Source organism: Humulus lupulus, chromosome 8 (assembly GCF_963169125.1).
Source record: "Humulus lupulus chromosome 8, drHumLupu1.1, whole genome shotgun sequence".
In the NCBI taxonomy this organism is placed as follows: Eukaryota; Viridiplantae; Streptophyta; class Magnoliopsida; order Rosales; family Cannabaceae; genus Humulus; species Humulus lupulus.
In genome coordinates this window covers 54,916,482-54,929,252 of record NC_084800.1, presented here as the reverse complement: position 1 = coordinate 54,929,252, position 12,771 = coordinate 54,916,482, and the positions used below count along the sequence as shown (strand labels likewise).

At 35.5% G+C, this 12,771-nt stretch overlaps 1 non-coding gene across 1 annotated transcript; it reads right to left on the bottom strand.

Moving 5' to 3' along the window:
* Window positions 1-193: 193 nt before the first annotated feature.
* On the bottom strand, window positions 194-275 carry TRNAS-GCU (transfer RNA serine (anticodon GCU)). Its single transcript has one exon. It is a non-coding gene; the product is annotated as a tRNA-Ser (tRNA).
* Window positions 276-12,771: the final 12,496 nt, after the last annotated feature.

Below are 12,771 nucleotides of genomic sequence, written 5' to 3'. Positions count from 1 at the left end.
ACAAACAAACCATTATGGGGGCGAAAATATCGACTAAATTCAAAACACTATTCATCCGACTCCATAAATGGGAGAGTTTGGTCAAATATTTGTATTTGGTAGTAAAACTAAATTCTGCTTGTGTTAGTACAAAAATATATAAATAAAAAATTTGTGAAAAAAATATAAAGATATAAATAAAAAATAAAAATTACGTCGCCTGAGAGATTCGAACTCTCGCGGGGAAACCCCATGTACTTAGCAGGCACACGCCTTAACCACTCGGCCAAAGCGACTTTGTTGTCTAGTCTTGGAATTAAATATACTAATTAACTTTGATTTGTAAACACCAAAACTGCCCTCTTTCATTACAAAATATATATAACCCAATCAAGCCACAACAAGTGGCGAAACGAGCTCAAGAATGCTCCTTTCAAAATGATCTCTGTTTTTTTTTGTTTATTAAATAAAAATGGAATGGATAGGGCAATTGTTTATATATATATACATATATATATATACTACTGTCTCTATGTATTATTTGAGCTATATGTATAAAAAAACTAAAGAAAGTATTAAAATTATTTATTTTATAAAATATATAAATAATTAAGAAAAAAATAATGCAAATAAATATGAAGGTATGAGAAACTCATATTTTAATACCACTCTTCTACCTAACACCATAATATATAAAATGGGGAATCCTCGTCCCACATTCACACGTGTTAAATTGGCATCACTAACTAACCATGCTAACCTTGTCTTCAATCAATATCAATGTCCAAATTTATGCTACCGAAGGGGGCATGCTTTCTTATATCTTGAACCAACATTGTGAAAGAAAAAAAAAACACACCACCCGTGCACAAGTGAATAAAAAATGTAACCCACTTCAATCTTTTTTTGATATATAAAGCCCAAGACCCACTTAATGGAGCAATATTTTTATAAAAGCTTTACCACTTCAATTATTTGTTTTTCACATGGACTAATGTAGGTTTTGTCAACACTTTTCACTTGTCTTTATACTTACGCAATTCTAACACTTTTTTTAATGGTTAAAATACACGTACGTTGATGCTCAAATTTTACACGACTTACAATTTGGTTTATTAATTCATTTGCTACTGAAACGTACGGCTAAATTCACGATAACTCTAACCCAATAATCAATCTTCATATCTTGACTTACTTCTTCTAACTTCAATTTTTCATACTATAGCCCCTAATAATTAAACAAATTTGTATCCTCCAAATTCCTAAAAGTGCTAGCCTTTAACATATATTATATGAAAAAAAAAAAAAAAACTTCTGTGTAGATTAGGGGCAAAGTAGAGGTTGATGTTATAAGACACATCTTCTCAATACCGATTCACCACGTACCAAAGCTTAATTTGCTTTGGTAGAATACATCGATCATTGATTTCTCTTCCTTGTACATGTGCTTCTTTAAGTCATATCAAAGAATTATAAAGGAACTTTCTGATTTGGTATAGGACGTGCCCTTTAAAAAATGTTCTCACTTTAGACAACATCTTTTTAAGAATCACTCATCAACTCCAATGGAGAAAAATGTTATGATTATATGTTTTTGTTTTTATTATATGTGTATGTATATACTCAAACCTTGAAATGCACACTCCTTGGACACGTTTATCGATTAATAATGAGCATTATCTTTCTTGTTACTCAAAAATCATATTCTTTAATTTCCAGACTACTTATAAATTAAGAGTCTGCTAGTCAGTTATGGGTGAACTGTGGCTAATGTGACTTCGGTTCCCTATAACAAATGAAGTTAATTAATTATTGTCGTGAATTCATGATCAACATCCTTCGAAGTTAAGTATCACCAGTCAACAACATACGAATAATTCATCTGTGGAATCTAAATTTTAATTACTAGCTAGAGACTTGTCTTCTTCTGCTTACTTCTTTCGAAGGAAGGTTTTTTTTTTTTTTTTTTCTTTGCATAAGAAACTCCAAACTGTTAAGTTGGTCTCGTTTTAATAGGGCACTGTACAAAATTTGTTTGATGACAACAAAATTGAAGAAATTACAAAATCAATAAATATAATGATGGTTTTTTTTCCATCCTTAGGCCAACTCCAACTCAACTCAGTTGCAAAACACTAAATTTACTTTGATATCCCTCGTATTCAATCCAACCAAATGGTAAACATTACAGCAAATATAGGGTTGTTTACAGTGTCACATCATATATAGTATCCAACTGTAAACAACGGCAAATTTAATTTATAATATAATAATATTATTAATACAACTTTTTAGATATATAATAATAAGAAGATATTATATTTTATTAAAGAATATAATTTTTGGTGTTGTGATTGGAATAGGAAAAAAAATATAGTGTTAAAATTTTACTATTTTGGTATTGGTGCAACACCATATATGGTGTTATAGGTTGAAGATGCTCTTAGGCCAACTCCAACCCAGCTGCAAAACACCAAATTTGCTTTGATATCCCCCATATTCAATCCAACCGAACGGTAAATATTATAGCAAATATAGAGTTGTCTACAGTGCCACACCATATATAGTGTGCAACTGTAGACAACGACAAACTTAATTTATAATAAAATAATATTATTAATACAACTTTTTAAATATATAATATATTTATTAAATATAATAATAAAAAAATATTATATTTTATTAAAGAATATATTTTTTGGTGTAATTTTTGTTGTTGTAATTGGAATAGAAAAAAAATATAGTGTTAAAATTTTACTATTTCGGTATTGGTGCAACATCATATATTATATCGGTTGGAGATGCTCTTACTACATCTAATATAGAATAAATGTAATTATAAATGACCTACTCAATCAAATGTAAAATGCATGTATGATCACGAAGGTAATTAAGATTGGAGAAAGTATAAATGTATCACATAATTAATCGATCCAATTTATGCTAACATAATATTATAAATGAAAATGAAACTAATATTTCAAAGGAAAAAGGTGTCATTTTTACATTATTTGGGATAGTGGAACTATAACTTCTAATGTTACCCACCACTAGTGAGCTTAAAGTGGTTACACAGTTTATGCCACTTCGAAGCTTATCATATCATATAGTATTATGGGGAATCAAATCTATCCGTAATATATATAAGCCATTTCTTTTACAAATTAGTATTGCTTTGGACCATCGTTTCCTTTTCACTGTCGGTAGGTAAAAAGAAAACACATATTAATGGGCACTGTTTGTCCTTATAATTTATATTATTATATATAAGTACCTATATAGTGCTATATGATCTGGATTCTAGACTCATTGTTTAGATATAGAAACAATCACCGTTTTTGGGGCGTTTGGATATCCCTCGTTACAAAACTCCCACCATACATTTGGTATAGAGTAATGATATGTGCACTAAAATTATGCACAAAAACATCACAACAACCGATGTGACAGTTTCATTTAACCAATCAAATTTTATTTCAAACGAGACCCAATATTTTAAAAAACATTTGGTATAATGTTTTGGTACATAATTTTGGTACACATATCATTATTCTTCGACATATAAGAGGTCTGTAGTATAACAAAGTACAACTTTGGTATCCTGTATTCTTGATAATGATCATCAAGTATCTTGTAATTTGAAAATCAGTATAGTACCTTGTGTTCTCGATAATAATTATTGGGTACTCTGTAATTTAAAAATCAGTATAAAATGGCACTTGTTATTCATAGGAGTATACACATTTGTTATTATGATTAGTTAAATACATAGTGAAATTGATTAAGCACGAAGAGGTGCAAAAACCATAACAGTTTCACTAAAGTCAACATGTAAGCATTGACTTTTGGTATAGACATTTATAAATCATCTTTTTGGGTCCAAATTATTTCTTTTGAGTATATAAGTGTACCCAAACAATTTGGGAGCATTTGGGAGTGTTTTGAGACAAGTTTTGAAACGTCAAGTCAGAAGGATCTACGTTGCGTCGCCTCTAGGAGGTGACACATCGCTGGTCCCTTGAGGGACTACACAAGCGATGCACCGTCTGGGTGCAGGCGACGCGTTGCTTGGGCTGTCCATATGGGATCGTACAGTGACGTGTTTTTCCCTCCAAAATTCAAAATAAGATGTTCTAGTCTTTGGTTGAGTCTAATGAGGGTTCCTATGCTATTTAAATGGTTCATTTATGTTAATTGTTGAATTGATCACTCACATCCCTCTCTCTCCAAGATCCACCAAAGTCCAGCACACATGCCCGCAGCATGTCTTCCAATATCTGGATCGTCCTCTCAGATTGCCTATCTGTCTGAGGATGATAAGCAGTACTGAACTTCAATTGTGTCCCCATGGCCTTCTGTAAACTCCCACAGAACTTGGAAGTAAAAGTAGGGTCCCGAACTGACACGATCGACCTAGGTACTCTATGGAGGCGCACGATCTCTCTCACATAGAGATTTGCATAATGGTCAACTGTATATGTAGTCCTCACTGGCAAGAAGTGAGCTGACTTGGTGTAGCGATCCACTATCATCCAAATAGAAGCATGCTGACCAACAGTCCTGGGTAAGCCCACCACGAAATCCATCATGATGTCCTCCCACTTCCATTCTGGGATATCCAGAGGCTGCAATAACCCTGCCGGCCTCTGATGCTCAGCCTTGACCTGTTGACATGTCAAGCACTTAGCCACATACTCTACTACATCCCTCTTCATCCCCGGCCACCAATACAACGATCTCACATCCTGATACATCTTCGTGGTGCCTGGATGCAAAGAGTAAGGTGTAGTATGAGACTCATCCAGAATCTCTCGCCTTAAAGCAGTGTCCAACGAAACACATATCCGCCCCTTATATCTCAAGAAGCCTAACTCAGACATTGTATAATCTCTGGATGCTTCAGCCAAAACATTCTCTCTCATCTTGATCAGTTGTGGATGTAACGCCCTGGTTACCCCAGAACAGTTACGGTGAACAGTGAACCAGAAATTTGACCCGCTACCCGAGTCCTTTGGTTAAAAACGTGATCTAAGTGTTATTATCAGGTTAAGGTGAAAACCAGTAAAAATGAAAGGGTACATTTCATTAAGTAGATAAACTGCTCATGAGCCTTTCAAAATGTTTACAAGATGTTCATGATACAAAAGAGTCACTACAGTTGCAAATTTACAATCCCCGCCGGCCTAAGCGGCAAAAGTAGGGTAAACCCCTAGTCCCTCTGAGAACTCCTTGACCGTGGCGGTCAAGCGGCCCTGTATGTACATCACATCGCCCAAGCTCTCCACTCAGGGTTGGTTAAGCTTTTCCTTCCCTTTACCTGCACCACAAAGCACCCATGAGCCAAGGCCCAGCAAGAAAACACAATATAGCATGATATAATATCAACAACGATCATAATAACCATTCAGGACTATCAATCCAACAAATAGGTGACAATAGCCAAAAGTCACAATAATGAGCATCGCTCCCACTAGCCATGTGACGATAGGGTCACCAGGGCTTAACTGATAAGTGATTCTTTCATAAGTTTGTTCAGGGCAGGTGTATGGTGATTAGTCACCAACATAACCTTCCTCACGACTCTAGAGTCGAAACTATGGACAACGTCCCTTAGCCATGTGACAAACGGTCACCGGGGTCATATACCTTGGCTATAGACATCTGGTTGTAGACCAGGCAAGCGCTTATAAGTTCTTCAACCCTAGGGTTGGTCTAGCATTAATGCCATAGAGCCATTCAATGCGTGATTCTCGACTTTAGAGTCAGTCCCTGACTAGTCAGTGTCTTAAACAGGTAATCAGCGTACATCAACATTTAATATGCAATCCACGTCCACATATATCAACCAACATGCTCCAATATCAAACCATGCATGTCATATACTTATACAGGGTGCAACTGTATTCATACACCGTTTTCTTACCTTTGGTTCGAGTGAGAATTATTATATGAACGACCCCTGAGAACGATCAACCTTTAAATTCCTCGACGGTCACCTGGTCATAACCAAAATATAGGATTCATCAATAAAAATGATAACTGAGGGTTCCCAAACGAAGATCTAGCCTCCGAGACATCAAACATAACTCAACTAGGTACTAGCTTCAACCCCGAGGCCTAAGGTTTGAAACCCCAAGCTAAAAACATCTTTTTGGCTAAATCTGCCCTGATGGGCCGCGGCTCACCCTCCTGACAGAGCCATTTCCACCTTTTAAGCCAACACAGGTCGCGGCACACCATAGACAAGCCGCGACTCATTACGCAAACCAGCCAAGAAACCAGCACGCACCAGCCAACTCTCCCCTGCGTTTTCCCTTGGAACTAACCCTTCGAACCAACTCCAAACCTCCTCCAAACACTCAATTAAACCCCCAAATAACACCCATAGCTCACCCTCATCAAACCCCAATCAAAACAACACAAAACCCCCCTTTGATTCACACTTCCCACATCAAAAACCATGAATTGAAAACTAAAACGAAAACAGAGCAACACCTGAAACCAAAGGCTAAAACTCACCTTGAAACCGGTTTTGGACCTCCCTTACAAGCTGAACCAAGTCCACCAAGCCAGCCCTTGAGTTTCCTAGCTTGAATCCCCACCTAGAACTCAAAAACCTCAAAGGAAGAATGAAGGAAATTGTGTACGGGAACGGAAGATGAGAGTCTCTGTTTTTGTCCTGTTTAGTCTACCACTTTCTACAGCCAACAGCCACCTAAAGTCACATATATCCTCCCTAAAATGACCAAAATACCCTTGTGTCATCCAAAGCCTCTAGAACCATCACAAGGGCAAAATTGGTACTTTCCGCTTAACCCGTTAATCATAATTAACGCTTCCCAATTCCCGCTAATCTCAATATCCTCAAACACCAATAATTCATATCCCGTTACCATAAAATCCCCGGTAACGCCATGACCATAAATATCACCCCGAGACTCACCCCGAGCCCCGAGCTCAAACCTGTTATGACCAAACCGATAAATCATGTTTAAAGATCGTCTCACGTCGAAATACTCGAACCAATCCACATTATAATGTGGTCTCACAATATATCATTAACATGCTAACAGATATTCAATTATACCCTCAACGGGCCAAATTACCAAAACACCCCTGTAAACAAATGAGGACTCACATGCATGCGTTTAACATCATATTATAATATAATTCTCACAAACATGCATAAACACATTTAATGACATAATTAAACAATTATGGCCCTCCCGGCCTACTAATCCAGCCATTAACCATAATAGGGAATCCGGGGCATTACAGTGGATCACTCAACTGACCCTCCTTGATTCTCTCCAACAGTGTAGACTGTAGCGTAATATTAGCCAACTGGCCCACCAGCAACTCTATACCAGCTCTGGTCATATCATCTGCTAACTCTCTGGCTATCAGCCTCATACCATAAATCTGTCCCGGACCCTTCCGATTTAAAGCATCAGCTACAACGTTGGCTTTTCCTGGATGATACAAAATCTCATAGTCATAATCTTTTACTAACTCCAGCCAATGTCTTTGTCTCGTATTCAAATATAATTAACGTCATACTAGGCTAATTTTGAACCAAATGTACCCCATTCAAAAAAGATTTATATCAGTGCCCACATTACATGTTATTTAAATTAATACAACTTAATCAATCAGTTGACAAAGACATCCATCAACACTATGAATTTAAATACTTTAATAATTAAGAGTTGTTTAATAAATGAAATCTTCAATCTTCAATGCAAGAATAAAATGAGTATATATGGCTAGAGCTATGAAAACCAGGTTAAAAAGTGAGCAACTTTGTCATCTGATTTCTAAACAAATTACAAAATTATATTAAATTGAACAAATTAGAAATTTAATTTCATAATAGATAGGATCTAATGTTATATTATTTTATAAACAATATAATATTTTGATTAAATGAATTATGTGACAAATAGTAGAGTGTGCCAAATATTATTTTGAGATAACGTCACATTGTCCAATAGACTTTAAGAATATTCAATGTCTCAATGAGGAGACATTACAAAATTGGAGAAGCAATTTTGAATCTTTAAACCAAAAGTTTGTTCATTTTGGTTAAAGATGATAAAATGGTGATATGATCAATTTATTCTCAATGATAGGACATTTTTAATTGTAAAACTAATTTTAAAGTATAAGAAATCAAGGTATTTAAATAAATCAATGAAGATTTATTTTCTTTGATTTAAGTGTTTTTGACATCTTGAAATTGATCTTAGTGAGAAAAATCAATAGATGTCAAAGTAGTGCTTTCATAAGAATCTCAAAGAGACTCCTAGAAAATGCACAAAAGTTTTTAAGTGATTTTGATATTATTTAGACAACTAAAAGTAAAAATTAGTGATTATTTGCTTGAGAAATTTTCACATTGTATTTGTGTTTACATATTTCATCTTGTGAAATATGAAAAGAAAGCAAACTAAGTGAATGTTACATTCAAATAGTGTGTCTTGCTTTTGCAAGTAAATGAGTCAAAATAAACTAGCATTGATGTTTTGTTTATTTTGATCTAATGTGAAATTATCATGTAGTTTAAGGACTCATGGTAGATTTTGGGAATTATAAGTCTAGTTTTATCTTGGAGGATAATGTAAATGACTTAATAGAAATGAAGAAATTTCTATTTTAAAGTGATAATAACGTGAGGGTGATGCTCCAAAATTAATCAATTTATTTTGTTGGAAAATGATTGATTAATTTGGTCATCTTATTATAATGTATACATACAAGTTGTGTGATTTGGAATTCCATATTCTAAATTATTTTTAACTATATGTGTATAAAATGAATACTCTAGACATGTTTGATGTCTAAAGTTCTTGCTTGTGAGATATTTGATTCAAGAAGGTATCAATTTCAACCATAAAGGGGGTTATAAAAACAAATATGTTTCTATATTCAAATCAAGATAAAATATATTATCTTGGACATTAAAGTGTGAAAATAGTGTAGGTGTTGACTACAGTCAAACTCACTATTTTGATAAAGGTGTAACTATTTTATTCAAACTATAGCAAACACAAAGTTTGAATAAAATAATGAGAGATCCATGCATAATATTTGTAAAAGAAAATGATTCAAAATGGAATCAAAATCTTGAGAAGTTAAGTGAAGACTTGACAATTAACTAAATCTTTTACAAAATATCCAGTACACCTCGAGAGATGGGACTAAAACTCTCTAAAGAGATTCATGGTTGATGGTAAACTATCTTAATATACTAGTTACTCAAACTAGTGTTAGGTTCAATAGGAAATAACAAGTCAACTAAGTGAATGTGTATAGTAATTAAAATTGTCTCATCTGAGATATAAGTACTAAGTGTTACTAATTGGAGGGTTAAAGCCGAAAGGTTTTTTAATGGAACTTGGTCTTGAGATGACAAGTATCTTAAGGGTAATAAGATACTATAAAAGTTCCACCTATATGGACTTAAGGGTGGTGTCACCTCACAAGAGAATCAGGAGTTCATTCTCAAGAAAAGTCCATGAATGGATTTGTGCACATGGCCATTAACGGTGCACAAACGAGCCATGAGGTTTTCAAGTGAACATAGAAAAATTGTGTGCATTATCACCGGTTTGTTATCAAGGAATAGTGGTTTTTATGCTTCGGCAACTAAAACTTCAACAAACTTTGTGATAATTACACTAAGGTAAAATTCAAGTCGAAATACATTTTACTTTATGCACTAATGCATTGGTTTCTATAGAGAGTTGAATTATTTAATCAAGTGGGGGAATATTATATTATATTATTCTATAATATAATGTTTGATTGAGTAAATAAATGTTACAAACTATTTGTCACAAGAGAAGTATCATTTAATCAAGTAGAGGGATGTTATATTATTTTACAAAAATATAATATTTTGATTAAATGAATTATGTGACTAATAATAGAGTGTGACAAATGTTATTTTGTCAAATGTAACATATATTATGGAATTACAATTTGAGAAATGATGATCATTGTAATGCCCTAAATTTCCTAATAAGGTTTAGGACCTTGATTAGGAGGTCGGGAGGGCCATAATTGATTTATTATGCTATTAATTTATTATATGCATGTTTCGGTGTATTAAATATGCATTTGAACTCATTTTTTATTAATTGGGTGATTTTCATATTTTGGCCATTTTGGGCATATTTGGCATATATGTGGTGCTTCTTTATTATTTAGTTATGCTAGGGTTACTGTAGCACCTTAAGTTGCTAATAAAGTTTAGGACCTTGATTAGCGTGCCTGGAGGGCAATAAGTGAATTAATATGATAATATGTGAATTTAAATGAATATGTGATTAGAATGCATGTTTAGGTGGTATAAATATGCATGTGAGCCCCGTTTGCATGATAAGGGTAAATTGATAATCTTAGCCCGTTGAGGGCATAAATACGATAATTGTATTGTGTGATTTGTACCACGTGAGTGTGGTGATATCAGTGTGATGCACGTACCGAGACGGTCCTAAGGAGCTATTTAGTTTAAAAGTCACAACAGGATTAAATACCCGACTCGGGAGGAGCCTAGGGGTATTTTGGGGATTTTGCAATTGGGTTCTTGTGAGTTAGTGGTAACTGGTAATTTGGTAACTTGTGTAACCGTTAGTAACCACTGAGAGTAACAAGTTTGGTTAAATGAAGTGGTAGAATTGTAAGGAAGTAGGAATGACAAAAAGGGCCTTGAGGTTGAGTTGGAATGGGAAATAGATGGAAGGGTAAAATGGCCATTAGGCAAGGATTTTGTAATGCCCCGAATTTCCTAATAAGGTTTAGGACCTTGATTAGGAGGTCGGGAGGGCCATAATTGATTTGTTATGGTATTTAATGATTATATGCATGTTTATGTGAATTATATTATTATATGATGGTGAATGCATGCATATGGGTTCATATTTTAATTGTAAGGGCATTTCGGTAATGTGGCCGCTGTGGGCGTAATTATGTATTTTGAGTGCATGGTTGTGATTAATTAATATAGCCATATTATAAGGTGGATTGGTTCGAGCTATTCGGCATGAGACGATCATGAAATGTAAGTGTTCGGTCTAGTCATAACGGGTTTAAGTTCGGGGCTCGGGGTGAGTCTCGGGGTCATTTTGATGATTAGAACATTATCGGGAATTAAAGGGTAATGGGATATGATTTATTGGCATTTGAGAATATTGAGAATAGCGGGAATTGGAGAGCGTTAATTATAATTAACGAGATAAGCGGGAAATGACAGTTTTACCCTTGGGAGTGTTTAGGAGCCTTTATTTGACCTAGGGGAAAAATAGTCTTTTCACCCCTAAGTTATATATCAGCCTTTGGGAGTGTTTAGAAGGCTGTAGAAGTGTAAAAAACAGAGCCCTTATCTCCTTCTCACCCGTGCATCATCTCCTCCTCTTACCCTTAGAGGTTTTTGGTCCCAAATTGAAGAAGCAAGCTAGGGAGTCAAAGCTTGGGGATTATAGATTGAGTTCAGCCATTGGGAAGGATTCAAATCAGCTTAAGGTAAGGAATTGAACCTGAGTTTGAGCCATACTCTGTTTTTGAGTTAAGTTTTAGTTGGTGATTTATTGATGGAAAGTTTGGATTAATGGAAGTTTGATTGATGTTTACTTTGGGTTTTGATGAGGGTGAGTTGTGGATGATGTTTAATGGTTGTATTGGCTGTTAGGTTGGTGTTTTGGATTGGTTTGAAGGGCTGGTTTCAAGGGAAAACGCAGGGGAAGTCGAGCTGGTGCGTGCTGGATTTTTAGCTGATTTGCGTAATGAGCCGCGGCATGGCAATGGTGCGCTGCGGCCCATGGCGCTTGACAGGGAAGGCCGCCTCTGTTTGAGGGGCGCGCCGCGGCCCTTAGTGACTTTTTGGCCAGAAATGTGTTTTTAGCTTGGTGATTCAAGCCTTAGGCCTCGGGGTCGAACCTACTACCCGGTTGAGTAAATTTTGATGTCTCGGAGGCTAGGTTTTGGTTTGGGAACCTTTTGTTATTCATTTTATTGACGGAATCTCATAATTGGTTATGACCAGGTAACCGCTAAAGGACCAAAAAGTTGATCGTTCTCAAGGGTCGTTCTTTAAATCATTCTAGCTTGAATCTGAGGTAAGAAAACTGCACCCTGTGTAAATGTGACATGCATGGCTATTATTGATGCATGTTGGTTGATTATTAAATGTGGCATGCATGGCTGTTACTAATGTATGTTGGTTGATTATTAAACGTGACATGCATGGATATTATTGGTGCATGTTGGATTGTTAAGTATAATGTATGTGATGCATGTGAAACATGTGATTAGGACATTCTTTGAGTACTGGGTATGATATTGTTCAGAGCTTGTGCCTCTGGGTTTGTGCATGGTCCTAATTGTATTAATACTTGTTAAGTAAGTATGATGAATACCTTGTTTATGGATATTGGACATGTGATATATGTTTGGTGGCATGGCTTACTTGTGTATGGCACTGACTTATTAATCAGAATCGGCAATGGTGTCAGATCCGTCTGTGAGGTTGTGACTTATTAGTTAAGCTCACAACGGGTTGAGCACTGGTCGTGTTTCACTGAGCTGAGGGTTAGAAACAGCATGAGCGTCGAGGACGCAGGGCCGAATGAAGATTAGATCTAATCGATATCAGCATTGAATGGCTCTATGGCATCAATGCTGGACCGAACCTAAAGTCGATGAACTTATAAGCGCTTGCCTGGTCTAAGACCAGATGATCAAAGCCAGGGCATATGGCCCCGGTGACTGTTTGTCACATGGCTAGGGAAC